General features: G+C 39.9%; 1 long non-coding RNA gene across 1 annotated transcript; it reads left to right on the forward strand.

The window, feature by feature from the left end:
• Window positions 1-101: 101 nt before the first annotated feature.
• LOC120538371 lies at window positions 102-24,106 on the forward strand. The gene is made up of 3 exons (XR_005635448.1): window positions 102-913; window positions 11,576-11,648; window positions 24,071-24,106. It is a non-coding gene; the product is annotated as an uncharacterized LOC120538371 (long non-coding RNA).
• Window positions 24,107-24,572: the final 466 nt, after the last annotated feature.

A 24,572-nucleotide genomic window follows, 5' to 3' on the forward strand; every position in this document is an offset into this window, starting at 1 on the left:
ACGCCCCAGGGGGCGGAGAAAGTGCCAAGTAGGATTGCATGGGAGGGGAGGACACGAGGACATCCCCAGCTGTCAAATCTTAGCGTGTGATTCCTGCCGGCTCTGTCTCAGAGGTTCCCGTCTGCGGCCGCGTTTTTAAAATAAAACTTTTAAAAGTAGCTCAGCTTTATGACAGGATCATTTATCTCAAAGAACACCTAATCATTGGTTTGAATTGTATCCCTTCCTTCCTGGCTCTATTTTCCTTGATCACCGCTTAAACAAATATTCCCTCGTGTCATTGGGTTGCAGGGAGGTTTGATATTTTTCGCTTAGATCGTTTACACCCATCCAGGGCTCCAAGCAAAGCAGACGGATCGTATCAAAATCTCTTATAATCCCAACACAAGAAGCTTAGTCTCTTTTAAAAGAACGAGCTGTAAGGACTGTCATTGTTTCGTCACTAAACACTTTTATTTTAAAGTAAACAGCCGAATATTTTTTATAGCTTTTGATGTATTCAAAAGCTCGTTACACCAAAGCAACATATGGGGGAGGGAAGTTTGGGTGCCGGAGAAATAACGAACAAGCTTCAGTCCCTCGGTGACTCTCTCCCAGATGCATAGAATATGAGCCATAAAGCAGTTTAAATCTGGATATATATCCAGTTATCATTAAGTGTGTTCAAACGATGTGTGCAAGATTGACACATCACATTAATATTAATTCAGTATTATTAAATTGAGCTTGTGAAAATGCTGAATACCCCCCCAAAAAATCCATGATAGTCACCGATTTAACGCACAAATGGATATGCCTGCTTCCTCTATGCATGTATCAAATGGACTGCCTGACCCAACGACTCTGCCCACCCCTGGAGCCGAACCTCCGATTCTCAAGATGGTAGTGCACTTGAGCGGCTTTACCGACTGAGGTAAGGAATAACGTTCTGTCTGGTGTTGCTTTTGTTTGCGGGGGTGGTTCTGTCACTGCATTTCAAGGACTGTTATCGCTGTATACTATGCACTCAACAAAAGCGCTTAGAGATCTTAAGCCGCGAGTTACAGTAGTAGCAAGTCAAAGATGCTGTTGGACTTTAAGCTGGGCAACATCTAAGGAAAATTGCATGCGAAATGCAGTAATTCGTTAAATTGGTAATCATGGTAACATTCATACAGTATATTAGATTTCCGGACAATCTTAGTTTAAACCTTGCTGCCCAACATCAATCCATTTACTGACATTGCTAGTTTTCGTTCTCGGGCTTGGGGGTGTGCATGGGGAAAGTCGGTTTCTGTGTAGGCAGGAGTTTAACCTGGGACTAAGGTCGGGTCCACTCAAGGTACTCCCTCGCCGAAAAATCGGGTAGGAGTGTATGATGTTAAAATGAAAAGCATGTTAAAAATATGAACCAGTTTTGAGATGTGCACTTGCTCTGTATATTGTAACGGCTGTGAGTCGGTTATTGAACGTGTACAAGTGCCTGTTTCCGCTGCTTTTTTCTCACTAATCTGAGATCGAGAAAATGCGCCGAAGAGACGGATGGGGCAGGAAGGTTAGTCAATAAAGTTATATACTCGTTACATGATTTATGAGCAAACCAAAGAATAAAGATTATTGGCTTCGGAAAAATAATACAGAGGTTTACGTAATGAGAATAAGACGATATGAAAGCATAACAAAGGTGAAGTGTACTTGACAAACAAATTGCATTGCTCATGTTAAAGAATTGCCTTCTCCTTAAAATGTAATCTTTTATGAGAATTACGAAAGCACTGCTTTTATTCTGCAATTTAGATAAAACCAATGAAATTGCACTAGGATTTCATGCTTGATAATCTGTATGGCATACCTTTTTTTCCTACATTCACTTTCGATGATCTCCTGTTGTTTGCATTGCTCCCTGCTAGAGACTGAAGTTTTCTCTCCATGCCAAATGAAATACTGGCTGTCAACACTAAGTGGCTCCCTACCCCATTCCTCCCATGCTCATTTATTTCATTATATTAAGGACACCTGCATAATACCGAGTTAAAATCTATGTGTACTCAGAAGAGCCTGAATCTATTTGAGTGTGGATATAACACATATGGTGAAAATTCAGAACACACAACCTGAGTCCAATGTACCCCGGTGTAAATTGGCTGTTGAATGCTTTCTCCAAATCACTTGCTGCATCTCCTTTCACAAATAGCCAATTAGATTGATTTATCTAGGGAATGGCAAGGACATACCAAAAAGCTTAATTCTCTATCATGTTTTTAAATCAAGTTTATCAAATTTACTAGTTTTGATAAACTGTTATGCTGAAAAAACTCAGTCACTTCTGGATGCATTTCCAGCACTATATATGATATATCCTAGGAACAAATAAAGTTCTATCTATCTATCTATCTATCTATCTATCTATCTATCTATCTATCTATCTATCTATCTATCTATCTATCTATCTATCTACGCTCAGCTGTATTGTACCTTTAAATGTTATTGTTTTCATCTCAATCGTACCACAAACCTTCATCCTGCAGTATTACACCACCAACAGCTTATGACCTGGGGCCTCATGCATAACGCAGTGCATAGAATTCGCACTATAACATGACGTAAGCACAAAAGCAGAAATGTGCTTATGCACAAAAAAATCCAGATGTGTAAATCTGTACGAAAGCCAGCTTCCACGTTCTTCTGCTACATAAATCCCAGTCAGCGTGAAAATTTATGCATGTGCACGTGCCTGCTGCCCCACCCCAACTCCTCCCAGAATTACACCTCTTTGAATATGCAGATCAATATAAATAACCCTTAAGCCCAGTGTTCTGTGAAAAGGCAAAGGCAAAACCATAAGGGAAAATAGAATTTCAGCAAATGTAAAGTGGAGGCAATGAAAACAGTGGTATAAGCCACAAAAGGAAGTTGATCAAGTGACATAGCATGTCGGAGAAACTCGAAAGCTCAAGTCGCACAGTGCCTGAAATAAAAAAGAAGTCAGATATCAAAGTCACCATGAAAAGGAGAGTCGTAGCCCTACGTCTGAGTGTCATATGAAAGTGTATTAGGGTACAGAGAAAAAAAGGCACAGAATGGGAAAAAAGCACGAAATGTTAACTTTAATCTCAAAATTTAAACTTTAATCACATAGTTTATTTTGTCATTAAAGTAGAACATCATAAACTTCATCTTAAAATTGTTTAATTTACTAGTTTCTCAAATCCCATCATAACAAAAGTAGCACGTTAAATGCTTTGTTTTGTATTTGATCTTCTACGTGCTCTATGTTTGGGATTCATTATGTGCTTTCAGGCTTTCTCTTCCTCAGACAGGACACAGAATTCATTACATTCGTGATATTATAGCTCTTTGAATAAGTAAAATACTAAGATGTATACGTGATATCATTTTCATGATGATAGGAGTTAAAGCATGCTATTAAACATGGGAACACGGTGGCGCAGTGATTGTGCGCGACCTTCAATGAAATAATTTATTGCAGCAGTACTGTCTCTTTCAAATGTACTAACCTCCAATACCTGTCCTTACTTTTCTTTCTCCAAATACCCAATCGCCATACAATCAGCTCTGTAATAGACATTAAGCCATCTGTAAGCTTAGAACGCCGATTCTTCAAAACTTTTAAGGAACATTGAAATACCATCATAGTACATGTTTAATTATTCTATCCATCTATCCTTCCAGTGTCGCGTCAGCACCAGCAAGAATACAACGCGAGGCGGGAACAATCCGTGAATGGAGCGCCTGCTCTTCACCAGCGCTGCTGCACCGTGTCCTCACATGTTTAATTATTAACATTATAGATTATTTAAATGAAGTTAAAGTTTTATCTGTATGATATAATAAACATATTTTGCTACATTTCATCTTAAAAATGATATAGTCATCATATGTAAATACACTTTTTATAAAGTGGCTCAGGTTGGGAAATATTATAACTGTATCGCAAGTTTACAGTGAAGTAATTGTACTTATAAGTACAAACAGTTCTACAAGGAGCACTTGATGGACTGATTGAGTGCAATTAGAGTTCTTGGGATGAAACTGTTTCTGAACCGTGAGGAAAGGCTCTGAAGCATTTGCCATATGAGAGCAGTTCAGTAGACAGCATGACTGAGGCAGTGTGTACTTGATGCTGTATACCGATAATTCTCTTTCCGATCAGCTGCTGTAAAGCTATAATTCACACTCAGATACAGTGATATAAATACTCTGAGTGGTGCAGTGAGAGTAATATAGAGAAAGATGATCCGATGTGGCAACCCCTAACGGGAGCGGCTGAAAGAAGGAGAAGATGGAGCAGTGAGAGTAACAATGCTAAAGCAGTTATGGTATTTGGAATAGTTTGACCATTCTGTGGACCATTATATTGTTACAGATTAATTTCAATCAGATGCATTAAACTAATGAACTATATGCAGTTAATTTCAGTGTATTTATAAAACTGCATCAGGGATATGGATTTAAAAAAGAAAGGGTAACCACATAGGAACAGTAGCACTGCTTTGACGCTGGGTGCCGCCAGTCTGCAAAACCAAGCGCAGAACTTGCATACGCCAGGGTATGAGCTACCATGAAAATGTGTGTGGCTTTACGGCAAGTTTAGGTTTTATACATCTCGATTTGAACGTGGAAACGTTCTTATACAACATGTTTGTGCGTACGCACCATTTATACATGAGGCCCCAGAAGACTAAGACTGAAGTAATTGCAACCCCTGGTTCCACACTACTCTGATCCCCTACAGTGCATTTAACAGACATGCTCTAATCTTCATGCTGAAAAGAGCCAACACTCACCAGAATGGAGAGGGCACCATGCTCAGGATCATGATTTTTGATTTCTTTGGTTTAACACATGCCCATTTTCTCACTGGGGAATAAAGCTGAAAGTGATGCAGGCATAGTAGATGTCTTCAGAGTATTCTTGGGTCATTGACTATTGATCTAATAGATGACAGTTTGAGGCTCCAGGACTGTGCATCAGAGATTGTGGTTAGCATCTAAGAAATGTTCTATCTCCCATTATTTTCATTCTCTATACAGTTAATTTTAAGTATACTTGCAATTTATGTCATCTATTAAAACTCTCTGATGAGTCCTCCATTATAGGTTGTGTCAACAATGGAGATGTGGTTGGGCAGTTTAGAATGGTGATTGAAAAAGTCTTTGTCATGTGGTGCAGAAAGAACCATTTGAAATTGAACATTACCAAGACAAGCACTGGTAGTGTACTTTTAACATGCTAAGGAGCCCCTGAGATCATTCACCATAATAGAGAAGGAGAAAGAGGATGAACTGTGTAGGCTTATCAAAACCTGCTGTACTGGTAGATATTTGTCCTGGGGCTCCATCACCCACCAGCTCATTTTTACCACAGTTTGCTAATAGGCAGTATTTTGTGTGTATAGTTCTGTGTTTTACACTTTTTTAAACTTTGTTATCCACATGTTTTTGTTGTATGTTTCTGCTGGAATAAGAAGCCAGAACTTGAGCAAGAGGTTGAAAAATACTGGCTAAGTATAGTTGGACTCAACTCAAAACATTGTTTTGGCACTGGAATAAAACTTCTTAAATTAGAGTAGTCTCTCTCCCTGACATGGGGTTCAAGTGGGCCCTATTCAAGAAGCTACAAGGAGCTGTAGTCAAAATGCTGTTAATGCCTGTCATAGTGGCCAGGAGCTTTTGGACCCTCTGATGGACACCAACAGTAAAGAAGGATGTCAAGTTGAAGGAATAGGCCTTCCAAGCAATGCTAGACGGGCCATCACCAGATCTGACAAAAAAGTACCAGCAGGTCAAAAGGGTGACAGGTGTGGCAGGAGCCTTGGGATGGGCAAAATGAGGTGGTGGAGACAATTTTTGAAAATGGAGATAAGAAGATGTATTCCATTTTCCAAAGCATCATAGTCCTTAGCCTTCTGGTATGGCCTGTGCTGGGGTGCTAAAGCAAAAAAGCTGTTAAATAGATGAAACTCAGATTCAGGTGGAACAAAGTGGATTCTGTCCTGGCCATAGAACAGTGGACCAGCTGTATTTTTCCTTTCATTGATACATGGGGTATTATGGGAGTTTTCCAATCCTCTCTACGTGTGTTTTGAGGACTTGGAAAGAGCATATCACCCCCATTCTCCATGGTTTCTTGTGGAAGTTGCTACAAATGTATGGGATTCCAGGGATGATGCTATTACCATTAGGTCCTTATATTTGCTGATTGTGAGATTTGTTTACATACTTTAAGACTTTTCAATGTGCATGTTGGACTTCATCAACATGTATTTTTATGATTTTCATGGAGGGTATATCAAGGGGAAGCCAAGGTTTGGAGGGTATCCAGTTTTTGAACCTAAGGGTTGCACCTCTGCTGCTTTTAGACTTTATCCTTTTAGTCTTATAAGATTGTGATGATAAGTGTGAACTAGATCGGGTCATAGCTGAATGTTATGCATTTGGGATAAGCATTAGCATTTCCAAATTTGAAGTCATATCCGTCTACCATTAAAGATCATCTTGTTCCTTGCAGATGAGGAATTAGTGTCTGCCACAATTAGAGGAGTTTGGGTACCTTGGGGGCCTTGTTTATGAATGACTGTTGAGAAAATAATGAGTTCTAAGGCCTTGGATATAGTGTTGATTTACTGGTCAGTCTATGTTCCCAAATTCAACTATGGTCACAAGCTCTGGGTGGTGTTTGATACAATGAGAGTGGCTGTAATGAGATTTTTGTGTAAGGTTACAGGTAGGGAATCCATTCCCGGATGGGTTTATCCATCCCCGGGAATCCCGGGCACCCTGGGATGACACAGTGCACGGCCATCTCACATGTGAACGGTTTTAGAACGACCGACACTTATTTTTAATGAAACTACTGCAATATGTTGACACCAATAAAAGACTAACCTTATCTACAAGCAGTTCATGCTGTCATATAAGTACATGTATCTAGTTAGTTGTGGTAATAAGAGCGTAGAAAGCACGTGTCCAGCGTGCGGGCGTCCAGGCGAGAGCGCACATTCATACAGAGTAAGCCAGCCGCTGAGAAAGCACACTCTGCCTCCACTGAAGTAGGCGAAACAGTCATCAGATACGGATACACTTGTTCTAAACAACGCCCGTGCTTGCCGTTGCTCTGAAACACCGCCATTTCAGCTTTTACTGATGCATCCAGTTTCTTGTCTTCATTCTGTGATGGCAAGTTTCTTGGCACAGATAATGCGGATGCAACAGTCTGACGCATTGGAATTTCAAGTTGCTGTTCAAAGCTGTTGTTCGACAGACATAAATGAGCTGCAGAGTGCAGACTCCTCCCAGTCCACTGTGCTCAGTCTTAGTGGGAGCCGGGAGACTGACTGCTGCTGGTCTTTTGTTGACTGAATTAATCGGCAACACACTACACCGTGGGTCAAAAACCATGCCACTTAATTATTTTCAACTATAACTCTGTTATTTCTTGATCGATTTTTACACATTTACACGCTATATATGCGATCTTGGCTATTCCCGGTATTACGGGAATTACAGCAGTTTCATTATCGGATTACCTAATTCCTTAGTTATGGGGCTCATCCATCCATCCATTATCCAACCCGCTATATCCTATGTACAGGGTCACGGGGGTCTAATAGAAATAGAATTAAGAGCACAGCAAAGCAGGGGAACCTAAGAGTACAACTGCAGATTCACAAGATCAGGAATAGGTGATTTGAGCATCTAGTTAGAATGCTCCCTTGGTGACCCCCATGGGTGTTTACAATGCATAGCCTACTGGGAGAAGTCTTGAGGCAGACCTTTCTTTTTGTTTGGGAATACTGGGCATTTCCAAGTAAGGGCTAGAGTAGTGGTCAACAAACTTTTCCAGCCCAGAATCACCCACCAGGTCACAGAGAGCAGTTTGGATTTGTCATTCAAAACTCAGACCACAAAATCAGCCTACATTAAAAATTCAGTTTATGGCATTTTATTTCCTCTCACTTTCCCCTCCAGGTTTGGCTGGTACAAAACATATTGTGTGTTGATAATGGGGTCCTTCCATCAGCCCCAGCAATCTCCTGATGTCTGATGGGAACTCTGCTCCCAGTGACGGTACTGGTTTTTTGGTTACCCCCGTCTATTACAACCCCTAACTTCAATCACCATATAGCCTATTTTTTAAAGTGAACCAATAGTAACACACATGTAAAATTTTGTGAAAGTTAGCTTAGCCTTTTTTGCGTTGTTGTCATACAAGCATTGAGAGAAACAGACTACAATTTTGTTTATTTACATAGAAGATTATTCCCAGTTTCCACAGAAACAGCATTTTTAATTGATTTAGGTGAAGAGTCATTGAAAAAACTATAGAGAACTGGAGAAGAGACAGACATTTAAAACTGTTAATCATTTACACATGCATGTAAGAATTTCACTGACAATAATGGCCCTAAACCTGATGATAAGGGAGAAATTGGTCATTGCACAACTTCCAAAAGACTTTATCCCTTGAGCTTGCTTTTATTTCAATTACCTTTTAGTTCATTACCATTATCCATGTCAGTTCCATTTTGGTAAACTAAACATTTGTTGAAATTTAGTAGCTATGTGCTCTATACTAGAAGGTAGAATGGAGTTTGAAATGAATGAGGCCATGTCCACCATCTCCTTCAGTGCCCGGAAATGCTTGCTTAACTCTGCCCTACACAGAATACTCAGGGTAAAAAAAAACTCTTTCTCTTGAATACTCTGTTACATTCTTTCTAAGCTAAGAAAGTGAGCTAGTTTCCCATTCTGTAGATTGGCAGTTAAAAGATGGTCTACTTGGTGTATGTGGAGCAGGTGTCTGTTGCTGGGATTACTTGTGTTTTGTTTTGTGTGTTGTATTTACCCCATTTCTTGACACCCATTGCATGCCCAACCTACCTGGAAGGGGGTCCCTCTCTTTGAATTGTACGTACCAAGATTTCTTCCATTTTTTTACTAGAAGGTTTTTCTTGCCTTTTTAAAGAGTCAAAGCATGGGGGTTGTCAAAAAACAGGGCCTGTTAGAGGCAATTGAGGCATTCTATATATAATTTTGGACTATATGAGACAAAAATTGTTGCTGTTCACATGCTCTTGGACTAATCAGAGCTTTGAGTTGTTTCATTTTTCCACTTGAGTGCGTTCACTGGGATTTCCAGTCAGACTATTTATTTGGAAAAAAACGTGAGGTCGTTGTTGTTACTTGGTCTGCATAAAAAAGCAATTACAGATAAACATCATTTATGCGGGGGAAAAAAAAAAATGCATTGAATGCATTTCAACCAAAAATTGCCATTTTGGACTGACCATGTTTTATGTTTTACTTTTAATCAATTTACTGAGGTGAAAGATCAATGTTACATTATAACTCGGACAATTCAGGTAGCTTTGAATGATCCAAATTGTCTGAGTTGTAATTTGATTTTGTCGGGTGTTCAAGTGTTATTTCTGACTTGACAGCTCGGATTTACCATCTGTCTGAAAGCATGTGAACCCAGCACGTCTCTCAATTGAAGATTGCAGTTGAGTAAGCTGTTAGGTCTTTCAGAAGTATCTGGTAGCCATGCATCATTTGAATACTTCCTCATTATCTTCTTTACAGAATAAATAATAATTTATACAAACCCACACAACATCTTATGATGACTTGGCCACTAAACATTTTCAGGGAGGAGTAGGTCCTAATGAGAAATGATTTGAACAAAGACTTCTAAAATGCTTTTGCCAACTAGAATTTAGAACTTTAACCACAAATGTCTTTACATGGAAAAATGACACCCACTTTGCCCAATGTAGATTTCACACAGTGAAATTTCTCAGAAATGGAATGTTAGGATTTTTATGGCAGAGTTACACAAATCTAGCATTCACCCACTATGTATTACTGGCACTCCATCTTTTATAATTACAATCAGTTTATGATGATTTAATTTTGTTAAACATACTTTCTAAATTCAATGTAAATTTCCTTACCTCTCGATTTCTCTTTTAAGTGGAAAAGTTTGAGGAAAGCTGACTTTTATTTTTGAGCCCTTAAATACCATCTTTGCTTTCAGGATTTAACTCTCTGGCAATATCTCAATCCTCTGTATGACAGTAAGGTTGTGTAATGATACATGAGACATGCAGTCATTATGTCTGCTTAGTTTTTGAATCTTGGAAAATAGCATTCAAGGTTATGGTCATTGCTATTTTCATGAAGTTGTGAAAGTGTTCTTGTGTTTAGATACACAAAGCTTCTGTGGTAGACACAGTCTGGACTGTTAGATGTTGAAAAAGCAACTACTGAGCCTTCAAGACCAACTACAAGTCTGCCACTTTCCTTGCATGAATGCTACCATTTGTCAGAAGCTCTTTGTACATTTATTTTGATTGGTTATGAAGTTGTATTCCAACATATTATGATATAACATATGCACACATTTATTTTGACTAAAGGGAAGACAAATTAATCTTTCTACTTGTGCGATTCCTTTGACAGTTCTTCAGGCTAGCTAGCTTTGTCAATTGATGCTCTCCTTTAATCCACTGATCTAATTGGTCAAACTCTTCGTATCAAATGTTTTTTTATCAACCGATTATTTTTGCATAAGAAGAGGTACTGTATATGGAACATCTCAAAGATTAACCTGTCATTCATAATCAAAAAATTGGTGAGCACTTAGCTAGGGGAGATACAGAGGCCTGGACAAGCCAGAACAGCATGTAGAATGAAAGTGAATAAAATGGAATAAAAATGATAATTTTGAGAAAGTAGGGAGGTCTTCCACTGACAGCACACTTCCACTGACCCAACTAGGTTGTTGTATGAGGACCCTTGCCACCTGGCATATAATGGATAGAATCACTCTCTACGCTCAATTTCTACTTGTCCATTTTCTTAATTCAGGGGGTGTGTGGCAATCCCGATATCTATGCAAAATGATGAAGGTCCAAGTCTTTAGAGTCCTGGTGCTTTCTGTCTTGCTATATGGTTGCAAGACATTGATGCTATCCAATGACCTGAGACGAAGACTAGACTCCATTGGTACTGTGTCTCTCTGGGAAATCCTTGGGTACTGTTGGTTTGACAGGGATCCCAAGTTGTTTCATTGTGTAGCGGGTGCAGCAACACACTCTACCAGAGCATGCTCCCCGACTTGACTTGCATGTCACTGCACAAATGAGGTTAGTCTCTGCTGCCCTAATTCTTATCTGAGGGTCTTATTTATTTATGGTGTTCTTTTTTAGGTAGACTACCTTTCTTTGATACACCTGTTCCACTGTCATGCATGAAACTACCAGCATTGTTGCTGTTCCTCAAACACTCTTGTTGACCCATAAAGCTGTAGTGTTGCCAATTCACCTCCTCTTTTTCAACATGTGTTGGTATCTTCCTAACTGCATTATCATCATAAGTGATGCCATAACTGGGCAATTGTTTATATCAGGACACTAGGTATGTCTGGTAAAGTCAATGCCCAATGTAACAACTATTAGTCTTGTTTGGCCATAGCTCATTGCATGTGAGAATGCTGATCAAGTTTTATCTAAACACAGACATCATAAATTTACCTTTTCTTATCTCTTATTTGTTTTTTTTTTTCCCCTCAGGCTTGTGAACATCATATGATACCTCCCAACATGAAGACACCCTTTTTGGCCTTCCTGAAGTCCTTATGCTTAGGTCAGTAGGAGCTGCCCACACCTTGCTATAATGTCCATGTGGTGCTTGTTCTGTTCTTCTACAAGAAGTATGTGTCTTGTCATTTGGTTTTGTGGAGACTCTGCTGTGGTACTCATATTGTGATCAGGTTCATTCTGTTTGCTTTAATTATCCTTGAGATGTGTCTTAAACTTCCTTGGAATCCAACTGTGACAAGCTGAATAAGTTGGACATTGTTTAGAAAGGCACACACCTGTTATGTAAGGCCCAACAATTCCCACTACTTGTCAGGTCAAACACCAAGCCATGAAGTTTAAGGAACTCTTTGATGACCCCCACAATAAAATTGTGGCCAGGCATAGATCAGGGCCAGGGTATAAAACCATATCTATTGTGTTGATGTTTCCCAGGAGTATAGTGGTCTTGGTAATTGTGAAATGAAAGAGGACTATAACCACCTGGACTCTTCCAAGAGTTGGTCATCTGGCCTAACTGAGTAACTAGGGAAGAAGGGCCTTAGTCAGGTAGGTTCCCAAGAACCCAATGCTCACTTTAAATGAGCTTCAGAAGTCCTCTGCTGAGATGTGAGTACCTTCAGAAGCATGTCCATCTCAGCAACACTCCATCAATCAGGCATTTATGTAGAATGGCTAGATATGAGCCACTCTTGAGGAAATGGCATATGATAGTTTAAAGGTCTCTGAGAGTATCCAAGTACTCCAAGTACTATGCCTAGTGAAGACAAAGCACTACTCACCACCTTCCTAATACCATCACAATTGTAACAAGTGGTGGGGGTAGTTCTCAGTGTGAGAGACAGGGTGGCTGGTCAGAATTGGGGGAAGGACAAATACAGCCAAATAGAGAGAGTTCCTTGAAGAAAACCTGTTCCAGAGTGCTCATGACCTCAGAGTGGAGTAGAGGTTCACCATTCAGCAGAACAATGACCAGAGGCATACAGCCAAGACAATGCTGGAGTGGCTTTAGGACAAGTCTCTTACTATCCTTGAGTGTCCCAGCCAAAGCCAGACTTAAACTCTACTGAACATCTGGGCAGAGGCCTAATGATGACAGTTTACAAATGCTTCCCATCCAATCTAAGGTATCTGCCAGGAAGAACAAAATAAACTGCCTAAATCCAAGTATGAAAAACTTGTATAGACATAACTAAGAAAGTCAAATTTGTTATTGATGACAAAGGGACTTCTACAAAGTACTGAATTAAGAGCCTAGATACTTATATAAATGAGAAATTTTAGTTTTTGATTTCTAATAACTTTTCAACCACTTCTGAAAACTAGCTTTCACTTTAACATTATGGGTTGTTGAGTGTAGATTGATAGGTAAAAAGAGAAAATTTATCAATTTAAAATCAGATCTACAACTCAAGTGTTGTGAAGGGGTCTCTGTCTGAATCCACTATATTCACAGGACTTGCCTCCAAGAAGAAGTGATGCAATAGCGACAAAATGGCAGAGAGAGAGAGAGAGAGAGGTGGGGAGCATGCGCTGAACGGTCATAATTTACACAGAACAAATGGAAGAGAAAAATATACTGTACATATATGGAAAACAAGATAAAACTGAAACCATAAAATTTACAACTATTCATGACACATAATAAGATCAAAATATAATGATTTAGAATTAAATTGTGATAAAGCTGAGTTGCATTTCTAAATTTTCCTGTTAAAGTGAACGTGAGCAGCTCTTCTCTACATTTGACTGGTGTCTCAACTAGACACCACTTAACTGCAGGTACTGTCAGGATAGGCTCCAGCTCCCCTCAGATCTGCATGGGAATAAGCAGGTTTGGAAAAGGAATGCACACGCTGAAAGATGCAAAGCTATGAATGTTTTTTTTGCTCATATTTTCTTTCTCAGTATAGATGTTTGTTGGGGTTGTTACGTTAGAGGCCCCCTCTTGTTCTTTTTTATTTTCTCCATATTGTTTGATTTCCTGTTTTCTCCGTATTGCTTCATCCTACAGAACATTAGCAGCATGGCAGATGCAAACATGGCTTCACAGCAACATTCTTCTTGACAAATATTAACACAGAACGGCTGGTGGTTTCTACAGCAACCACCTTTTATATTACATAGGGAATGTCCATGTCCCTAATGTTACCTTGTTTTTAGTAGCCACTGTCAGATTTTCTTAGATTGTGAAGTATACAGTAAGGCTGAAGGACTTGAGGAATGTTATTTTAGCTTTATGCAGCTTTATGCTTTGTGGCATTCTAAGATGTTCCCAGTGGAGACAAAGCGACAATGTGCGGGTGCATGGACATACATAAATGAAAATCTAAAAGAAAAGCAACCTAACTGCATCATTTCCTTGGAGAGGTTTCCGTGATTGAAGGAAGCCTGATGTCTTTGGCACTTATATACAAACTAATTAGCTGAAATGAATGACATGCATTAGGAAGATTCCAAGGCAGTCATGTAAATGAATTAAGAAAGGCAGAGGTGAGGCAGATATCCCATAATATATTCTTTTTAAAAGCTGGAAAACATTTTTGAATCAGTAAAGGTGCCATATTGTAGCAGAATGTCAACAACAAATGAATAAAATAAATCATATTTTTAAGGTTACATATACACAGTAGCTGCTGTGAGGGACTGCAGGGGCTCTTACCCAGTAAGGACTCCTCCACAATAGAAGGACTGGGGGAAGAGAGTGTGCACAGGGCATTATTTCTCCTGGATCCCTAGATGGCAGCCCTCCCAGGGTTGCAGCAATGGGACTTGGAGTTTGCCGACCCTGCCCTTTTAAAATAAATGTTACATTTTGTTTATTTAGTGCATTTCTCATGCTCAAGGCACTTTTGGTTCCGTGGGGGTGCTGCAGGGACTGGGGAGCCATACTTTATGGGGCTTCCACCTCACCAGGAAGTGCTTTTGAACCACACTTATGAGACACTGGAAGTACTCCTGGGTGTTACATAAAAAGAGAGAAGATGGACAAAGTATGCTGGGAGGAGCAGAGGAGGCTCCGAGAAGAAGAGGCAAAGAGTTGGTTAAGCTTTCTGTACTTGTGCTTGTGCAACGCTTGGGGATGAGTTTCCTATGATTAAAAATCTTCTTGTTTTATTGTGTCCAGAGCCTGTCTGTGTCAGGTTTGAGGAACTGGACCCAGTGTCCACACCACTTTATTCAGTACACCTACCAATTAATGCTAATAGACTGCTCCTCCAAGCAGCCAATTACGTGACTGCTGCTCATCATGTGGAATATGGAATGCAGACATGGTCAAAAGGTTAATTTTATTACCTAAACATTAGAACAGAGAAGACACAAGTAGAAAGGTATGAATGCTGATGCCAGACATGGTGTTTTCAGGATTTTTGGAAACTGGGTCCTGAGGGATGTTCACACACTGTGTTATCTAGAGAATACAGAGAAAAGTGTAATAAACGTAAACAGCCACAATGGGCACTTCTGTGGGTGAAAAATATATAATTTATGGCAGAAATCAGGGTTCAATGGCCAGACTAATAAGGGGCTAACAAAAGGCCACAAATACTCGAATAAAAGCATAACACATGGGACATTAAAGCAAAAGAAAACCATACTAGGTTGCACTCCTGTCTGCTTCAAAACAAGAAGATCAAGCTACAGTGAGCACATAATTGAAACTAGACAACTGAAGATAGGAAAATTGTCAACTGGTACTGTGACATGCAGAAGGTAGGTTCAGAATTTGGTATGAACAGCATGAATCCATGGATCTCTTCAGGCTTTTGTCAATGGAACAGGCTGGTTGTGGTAGTGTAGTGGAATGGGAAATGTTTTCTTGACGACCTTAGACTTTTTTGAAACAAATTTAACATCATCTGAATTTCTCAGAATACTCAAGCATTGGTGCTAACCCGTATATCCCTTCTCAAAAGGATCATTCCACCATGACAGAATGCACACATCATTTCAAGTCAGTTCTAAGAACACAACAGTGAGTTCAGTGTACCCTAATTGCCTGCACTGAGCCAAGATCTCAACTGAATAAAGCATCTCTGGGATGAGGTATAACAGAAGTTTCACAGCAAGAATGTGCAGCGGCAAAATCTGCAGTGACTGCATGGTGCTGTCAATTCACCACGGATGAAAATCCCTAATGAATCTTTAAAGCCCCTTGTTGAATATGTGGATTGAAGAACTTTGGCTGTTCTGGAGACAAAATGGCAGTCCCACCCATTTTTACACTACTGAGTGTATATTTGTTTTGCACTTCCTGCAGTAAGTGGCAGAAATTATTAATAATCAGTTAAAGACTACGAGTGAGTTAATATTCCAGTAATACTTGCAGACCATAAGATCAGTTCATTCACAGATAAGCCAGAAACATTTTGAGTAGTGTGCCTATTTTTGGGGAATATGAAATAAATTTTTTTTCCCCATCTGTAGAAATTCTACATAAAGTACTTTTAAGAAGCTAAATATATGTCTTTGAAATAAAATACATCTTTGCTATTGCCTTGGTGTTCAATGTTATTTTTGTCAGTAACTCTGCAGATTGAACCACTGAACTGTATGTAAAATTAATAAACATGAAAGACTCTGACAGAATCTCCTTCATAAGTGTAGAAAATTCACTGTTTGGCATTGAAGATAATTATAGATTTAAGACCACTTTTCCTCGAATAGATTATATTTAACATAGTATAACATTCGCAAATCTACTTAATCTATTTCAGAGTCATAGCAGAGCATGCAGTAAACATCTCTGAACAGGGTGGAGGGCCTATACACCACTCTACACCTACACTGGGCCAGTTTAGAATCATAAATCCACCTAACCTCAGGATGTGTGAGGAATATTGGAGCAATCGGAGAAAAACCCACACAGACACAGGTAGAGTATGCAACTTCCAAGCCAACTACTGAACTGAGGACTTGGATTCAAGATGTAGTCGCAGTGTTAACCAGCTCCACAGGGGTTGTAGGGTGCTGGAGCCTTTCCTGAAAGCACAGAGTGCTTGACAGTATTCCAAGACTATATGCCAGTAAATTTCAGCACACATTCATTCAGTCTAAGCCTGCAAGGAAGCAGACATGCAGTCATGGAAAACATAACCTACACACAGTGTCATGATTTGAATTGACTTTGGAGCTGTGAGGCAGGGACACTAACCAATACTCCAGCATGACATTCCAACATAATTATTAAAACTGCAAGGTATAATACTGCTTTAACCATTTGTATCAACATTAGCTCAAATTAAATATATGTTCAGGGGTTAACACATTAAATGCCAGTAGAAAGTAGTTTTCTTCTAAATTTTAACAACTTAAATGTGAAGGAGAGCACTGCAGCCCCATAATTAGCACTGACCCTTCAGCTCCAATGCCAGCCCAGTCCCTGTGTTTGTTGAGTTTACATGATCTCCCTGTATCTGTGTGAGGTTTCATTAGGATACTACAGTTTTCTTCACCAGTCTTTAAAGGTATATTTGTTAGGTTCACAAGATCCTCTGAAATGGCCTGTGTTTGAAAGAATTTGTCCATTTTCCCTGCAATTAACTAGCATCCTATTCACAGTTCGTTCCTTTCTTGCAGCTGAAGCTGCCTCTTGCAACTCTAAAATTGGATTAAGTGGGTTGGAAAATGGATGCACAGATAATAGAGAGGAAAACAAGGAAAGCAACAGTGTATCAGGGATTAATCGAAATTAACATCAAATATAAATTCAAGCGTCATTTCTCATGTGTAAACTTGAAATTATGCTCTAAAAGTAGATATATTTTGTTTCTTATGAATTATATTAACATCATATTTTTTTGTATGTAAATAATTAAAGCTGTCTAAACCGATAATACACCCCAGGCTATAAAATACACACTCCTTTTTAGGATTTTCATCTCATAAAGCTCTGTTGTTAATCTTCCTAAAATGTCAAGGTTTTTTTTTTTCACTGTAGATCAAGGGAGATCCATTTTAGTAAACAGCAGGCGGGCACAGTGCAGAGTGAATATGTAACTGCTTATGTCTTCTTCCATATTTAGATGGCTACAGAGTGCATGATAAGGTGTTGGCTCTTCTATTGTTTAATTTCTATTTATTAAATATGCATTGTTCTGCTGACTTTACGTGTAAAGTGACTACCTAAATGGTTATATATTTCAGATGTCAAGTATAAAATGGACTAAATCAATATAAACTGTGAGTAAGACATCCCAGTAAGTGTCACCAGTGACTCCAAGATGGAAATAAATGGTTGCTTCCTGCAAGAGAATATCAAACTCGGGAAGACAGGCAAATAACCTTACTTTCATGAAGAAGAACATCCAAGTGTATAGGAATGACGGAAACTTTAGGTTATAAGGGATGAGAGTTTTCAAATATCCAAAAATAAGCAAGCAAGTGAGCCATCCCATAGGAGAAACAATGCTGTTTATTACTCTTGTGGAACTGGACCCAGACACAGACAGGCGGACAATGGTTTCTCACCCAACACACTCATTTTATTATATACACTATTTACAAAAGTCAGTGCACAACCCAGTGCCTCCAGCACCGATCCCCAAAGTCCAGGCCTCACAGTCTCCAAATGCCTTCCTTCTGGCTGCCTCCACTCCTCTCTCCGAGCTGCGTCCTCTTCCACCCGACTCTTGCCACTGAATGAAGGGAGGCGGCCCCTTATATAACAACCCGAATGGGCTCCAGCTGCTTCCCAGCAATCTTCTGCGGACACACCCCCGTGTGGCGGAAGTGCCGGCTGCACACCCGGAAGCCCTCCGGGTGTCCCTGCTCCTCTTCCCCCCAGCACTTCCTGGTGTGGCAGAAGTGCTGAGGTCCAGCGTTGTTCAGGCACCGGGGCGCTGCCTGGCGGTGGCCACGAGCCCCTACAGGGTTAGGCTTCCAAGCCCTCTACCCATGGCTCCCAACACAACCAGGGAGGTCGCCCCCTCATGATCTGGAGGAGGCACAAGCCCTCCTCGGTCCTCCTGGGCGCCCTGGCTGGGGTCCACCCCCAGCCGCATGCCACACTGTCTATGGAGTACCCTATTTGTTTAGATACTCTGTGGTGCTTTGGCACAACTTGAATAAAAGCTTAAATAGAAATTGGTCATAGGCCAGTGTAACTAAATAACTAAATAAACTCTGAGCTATACTGACATGCTTCAACCACTGTTCTTTTTTGTGTGAATGTTCTGCCTCACACCAGGCTGAGCTAAGGTAACTTACAGGTCAAAGGTTTCAAAGCTCGTCTGCACTACAGCACTACTCTGGATTTAAAAATTGTGCCATAAGCTTAGAATAGAACTGTATTCATGTTTTTCTTGTCACAAGTAAAACAGATCATCTTGATGCTTTATTTTCAGACTGTTTGAATCATTCACATACTAAACATCTATTGCATCGCTGTACTTGCTTCCAATTCATTTTAAAATCTATCCTATCGATATATAAAATCAAGAATGGTTTAGGTCTCCTGTACCTTACAGAACTTTTCACTTCTTGTACTCCATCCATTGTGATCTCAAACTATAGTCCCTTAAAATGCAGAGGATAAATAAAGCTGTTGTAGAAGGCAAGCCTTTAACAAGGACAGACAAATTTTGAAACAATCTGCCTACCTGTATTAGAGAGGGCCTAAGAAAATCTGTATTTAAACTAAGACCATCGATCAGTGATTTTAGTATAGCATTAAAACACAGCGTTTAACAACAAGACAGAAAATGTACACATACAATAGCATTACATTTGAGTGTGTTTCGGAACATACAGTAGTTGACTGTTTTAAAACTTGAAGCATTTTTTAATTTTTATTTATGCAATTCATCAAGGCAATAGATATCACATTTTTGTTTATTAAGTATTGTTATTACGACGAGTTATATCCAGATATAACAGTTATGGCCACCAGGGGACCTTCCAGATCCCCAAACACAAACAGGCTCAGACACAAGTTGCACTGAACTAAAGGTTTTTATTGTGGGAAACTCTTAACTGGTGTTTCCCAAGCCACAACTGCAAGTACTCATACTGTATAAGCACACAGCAATTCTTCTTCTTCTCTTTCTCTTTCTCTCTCTCCTCTGCTCCTCCAGCAAGCTTCATCCTCCTCCTCCTCCTGACTCTGGCTCCTGGAGTTGAGGTAGGCAGCTCCTTTTATGTATGCCCTGTAAGTACTTCCGACGTTCCAAAGGCTTTGCCTGGTAACACTTCCGGGTAAGTCTGGAACCACATAAAGTAGGGATCGCTATTCCCCACAGCACCTCCTGGCAGTACCCACAGAATCATACTGGGCTGACCCAAAGAACTCCAGTTTCCATGATGCCCTGTGGGAATCCCAGGAAGGATGTCCTCTAGCAACCCAGGGAAGACAATGCCCTGTGCAGACTGTCTCCCTCTGTCCTTCCACACGAGGTATCCCAGCCGGGTAAGGTTCCCGGCCATTCTTCACACAGTCATAATAGAATTTATTTGCATGCATTATTAGAGTGCATATAATACATGTTTTTTATTCTAACTTTATAAGGTGTAATTAATAATCAAGCCCAAATATGTTTGTGGTGTCTCAATAGCTTTCATTGATATCAGATTCCAATTGAAATGACAATAAAATGGCATTGATTGATTTTTCCAACTTCATGTTTATTCAATGTATGCATAACAGCTTACAGAGCCACATATTGTGAGCTCCTTTCTTCTTCAATTAATTTCTACAAAAGTTATGAGACTTTTTGCTTTCCTTGCTTGTATTTTTTACTTTTTACGTTTAATTTATATTTTACAACTTAAAGAGACAAATGAGAAGTGAATTGGTGTGGATGAAAGTTTCCTTGAGCCTCTGTCACTATGGCATTTCATCTACATGTGTAATTCTGCCAGTGTTTCAGCATCTGGTATTGGGGATCTGTGTTGCCTTCAGATGTGGATATTGGACCAATAGAACTGGAAAATGTACAAAACATGCTGAGCAAGTTAAAGTGAACTCTTATAAGGCAAACAAAGCAACCATTTGTTAGTTATTTTAGGTTTTGTTAAATTGATAGAGCTAATTACTGTATGTGAAAATGTTTGCCTATATACTGTATTAATACATAGTCTACGTAGATTCTATTATATTCCCCCAAAAGCTAAACTGAAAAGTAATATTCTAATTATTTCTTGTCCCTCTGACTACAGATTAGTCCCAGTTTATGATCTGCCTTGCAGTTGGTAAGACATGGAGTGCACACAGTTTTCAAATCGTATCTCGTAATGTATCATATTGACCATACTGATTATGCCATACATATAGAACATACTGAATGTATTCAGTACAGCATATGTGAGTTTGCCATAGAGAAATAACGCCACCTTTGAATATAAAAAGTATCTGAAGTTTAGCAAGAAAAATCTAAGTTTGCAGAAGAATCTTTTTTTTTTTCTTTTTTGCCTTTTATCCTATGTGTTGTAACCACAAAGGGGTGCCAAAGAGCCCCAAATCTCAGATACAGTAATGCTCAGACACACTTCTAACTCAAATAAAGGGTTTTATTGAGCCCCAACACCTCCACAAGAATAATAACAAAATAAAGCTCCAAGCACAATCCTCCTACTCCCCCCTCCAAGAGCATAGCCTACTGCCTCCTGACTTTGACTCAATCCAAATGAGGCAGGAGACTTTCTTTTAAGCCTGACCCTGGAACTGCTTCTGGTCCCTTGTCTTAGTCATCTGGAGCACTTCCGGGTTGTGTGGAAACCAGGGCAATTCCCCCTCGATACTGCACTCTGGAAAACCCCAAACACCTTGACAGGGTTACGTTTCCAGACTCCATTTCCCATTAAACCCCTAATTGGGTTTAGCCCTGAGGAACACTGCCACCTGCTGTGTTGGGGAATGACCTGCTCCTGGTGAGTCCATTCTCCCGGTCCTTCTATTATGGCCTCCTGGCCAAGTATGAAAACGTCTATTACCCCAGCCAGGATGCATGTCCTTCCTCCTGGTCACCCACAGTGTCTAATAACTTTTTTCTCTGTTTTTGTGTGAACTGTCTTGCTTTGAATTTTCACTAACCCTTTTTAAAACAAACAGAAATTTATTTTGTTTGCTGGATCCTACCTGGCCAACCTAGAGGCAGATCAATTTTGTGAAACTGGAAAAGACGCGGCTGCAAACATTATCCCTCCCATGAGACTGCTCCTGTTCTTATTTTTGGACTCTTGGAAACTTTCTCCCCTTATAAAGTTTCTTCATTCCTCTATGCTTTAGAAGTTCTCCTCTCTGTCTCTTAATAAATTACCCACTAATTGAGGCTGTACTGAATGTTTCACTTTTTTAAGACAGACAAGTTTGAAAATTCACCAGTCAAATGATTGTCAAATGTCAAAGATTGTACATCACACTATTTTAGATGTTGCAGTTTGAACCTTCTTGACATATTTATTTGAAAAATAGCAAATTTCAATGATATTGGACAGACACACAGACATAAAAATGACAAGTGCCCTACACAATTTATGTTAATGCACCTACAGTGGGATGCAAAAGTTTGGGCAACCTTGTTAATAGTCATTATTTTCCTGTATAAATCGTTGGTTGTTACGATAAAAAATGTCAGTTAAATATATCATATAGAGACACACACAGTGATATTTGAGAAGTGAAATGAAGTTTATTGGATTTACAGAAAGTGTGCAATAATTGTTCAAACAAAATCAGGCAGGGGCATAAATTTGGGCACCGTTGTCATTTTATTGATTCCAAAACTTTTAGAACTAATTATTGGAACTCAAATTGGCTTGGTAAGCGCAGTGACCCCTGACCTACATACACAGGTGAATCCTATAATGAGAGAGTATTTAAGGGGGTCAATTGTAAGTTTCCCTCCTCCTTTAATTTTCTCTGAAGAGTAGCAACATGGGGGTCTCAAAACAACTCTCAAATGACCTGAAGACAAAGATTGTTCACCATCATGGTTTAGGGGAAGGATACAGAAAGCTGTCCCAGAGATTTAAGCTGTCTGTTTCCACAGTTAGGAACATATTGAGGAAATGGAAGACCACAGGCTCAGTTCAAGTTAAGGCTCAAGTGGCAGACCAAGAAAGATTTCGGATAGACAGAAGCGACGAATGGTGAGAACAGTCAGAGTCAACCCACAGACCAGCACCAAAGACCTACAACATCATCTTGCAGCAGATGGAGTCACTGTGCATCGTTCAACCATTCGGCGCACTTTACACAAGGAGATGCTGTATGCGAGAGTGATGCAGAGGAAGCCTTTTCTCTGCCCACAGCACAAACAGAGCCGCTTGAGGTATGCTCAAGCACATTTGGACAAGCCAGCTTCATTTTGGAATAAGGTGCTGTGGACTGATGAAACTAAAATTGAGTTATTTGGGCATAACAAGGGCGTTATGCATGGAGGAAAAAGAACACAGCATTCCAAGAAAAACACCTGCTACCTACAGTAAAATATGGTGGTGGTTCCATCATGCTGTGGGGCTGTGTGGCCAGTGCAGGGACTGGGAATCTTGTCAAAGTTGAGGGACGCATGGATTCCACTCAGTATCAGCAGATTCTGGAGACCAATGTCCAGGAATCAGTGACAAAGCTGAAGCTGCGCCGGGGCTGGATCTTTCAACAAGACAACGACCCGAAACACTGCTCAAAATCCACTAAGGCATTCATGCAGAGGAACAAGTACAACGTTCTGGAATGGCCATCTCAGTCCCCAGACCTGAATATAACTGAAAATCTGTGGTGTGAGTTAAAGAGAGCTGTCCATGCTCGAAAGCCATCAAACCTGAATGAACTAGAGATGTTTTGTAAAGAGGAATGGTCCAAAATACTTTTAACCACAATCCAGACTCCCATTGGAACCTACAGGAAGCGTTTAGAGGCTGTAATTTCTGCAAAAGGCGGATCTACTAAATATTGATTTCATTTCTTTTTTGTGGTGCCCAAATTTATGCACCTGCCTGATTTTGTTTGAACAATTATTGCACACTTTCTGTAAATCCAGTAAACTTCATTTCACTTCTCAAATATCACTGTGTGTGTCTCCTATATGATATATTTAACTGACATTTTTTATCGTAACAACCAACGATTTATACAGGAAAATAATGACTATTAACAAGGTTGCCCAAACTTTTGCATCCCACTGTAACAATAGCTGTACAATGGCTACAAAATAAAAATCAGAAGCAAATTCATAGTATACTACCTTTTTACATTTTTCTCTTCTTATTGTATAACTACTGCATGTTGGTTGGCACCACAATGTAATGGGCAGAGTTAAGCAAAAATTAATAATATTTAAATACAGTCATGCACTGATATACAGACATCTGAGTTGAGGCCCTTTATACCTACAGCTGAGTGCCATAGGATAACAATATGGTGTCACATACGTGTGTTTAGGAGACAACTAAAGGGCTTGAATACTTGTGATTCCATGCCACACCAGGGGGTGGCAAAGTGCACTAATTTTCCCTTTCGATCTTTTGCAGACCATTCTGGGGAAATCCCGCCCGGCTCTGGGGCAGCCACTGACGTCACTTCCGGTTCCGGCATTGATGACATCAGTTCCTTTGCTGGCCTTTAAAGCTTCCATCTTGTCTCTAGAAGATCAGTTCTGTTTTGGACTCAGTTGGATGAACATGTTTTGTTATTTAAATCAGTTTTGCAGCCGGGAACAATTATACGGGTGGCTGCCCCAAACCTTCTCAATGTTTGAAGGTCGTTATTGTGACAAGGGTAATAACGTTCCAGAAATTTCCAAAAACAGCTGCTACAGGCCACAAAGGCTGAAGGTCTTTTGTTTATCACATAATTCCATTGCTAGCCATCAAATAATATGCTCTGCGTAGAAGCAGTAAGAAAAGCAGTGATGGAGCTGCAGAGGTAGCCGTCTCTCAGCTGTCTTCCTTACTGTATCGATGCTGTAGCCAATAGTTGGCCAAAAACAGCAATTAGTAAAGAAAAATAAAAAATTATTGCGCTTCATTCAGC

Source organism: Polypterus senegalus, chromosome 1 (assembly GCF_016835505.1).
Source record: "Polypterus senegalus isolate Bchr_013 chromosome 1, ASM1683550v1, whole genome shotgun sequence".
In the NCBI taxonomy this organism is placed as follows: Eukaryota; Metazoa; Chordata; class Cladistia; order Polypteriformes; family Polypteridae; genus Polypterus; species Polypterus senegalus.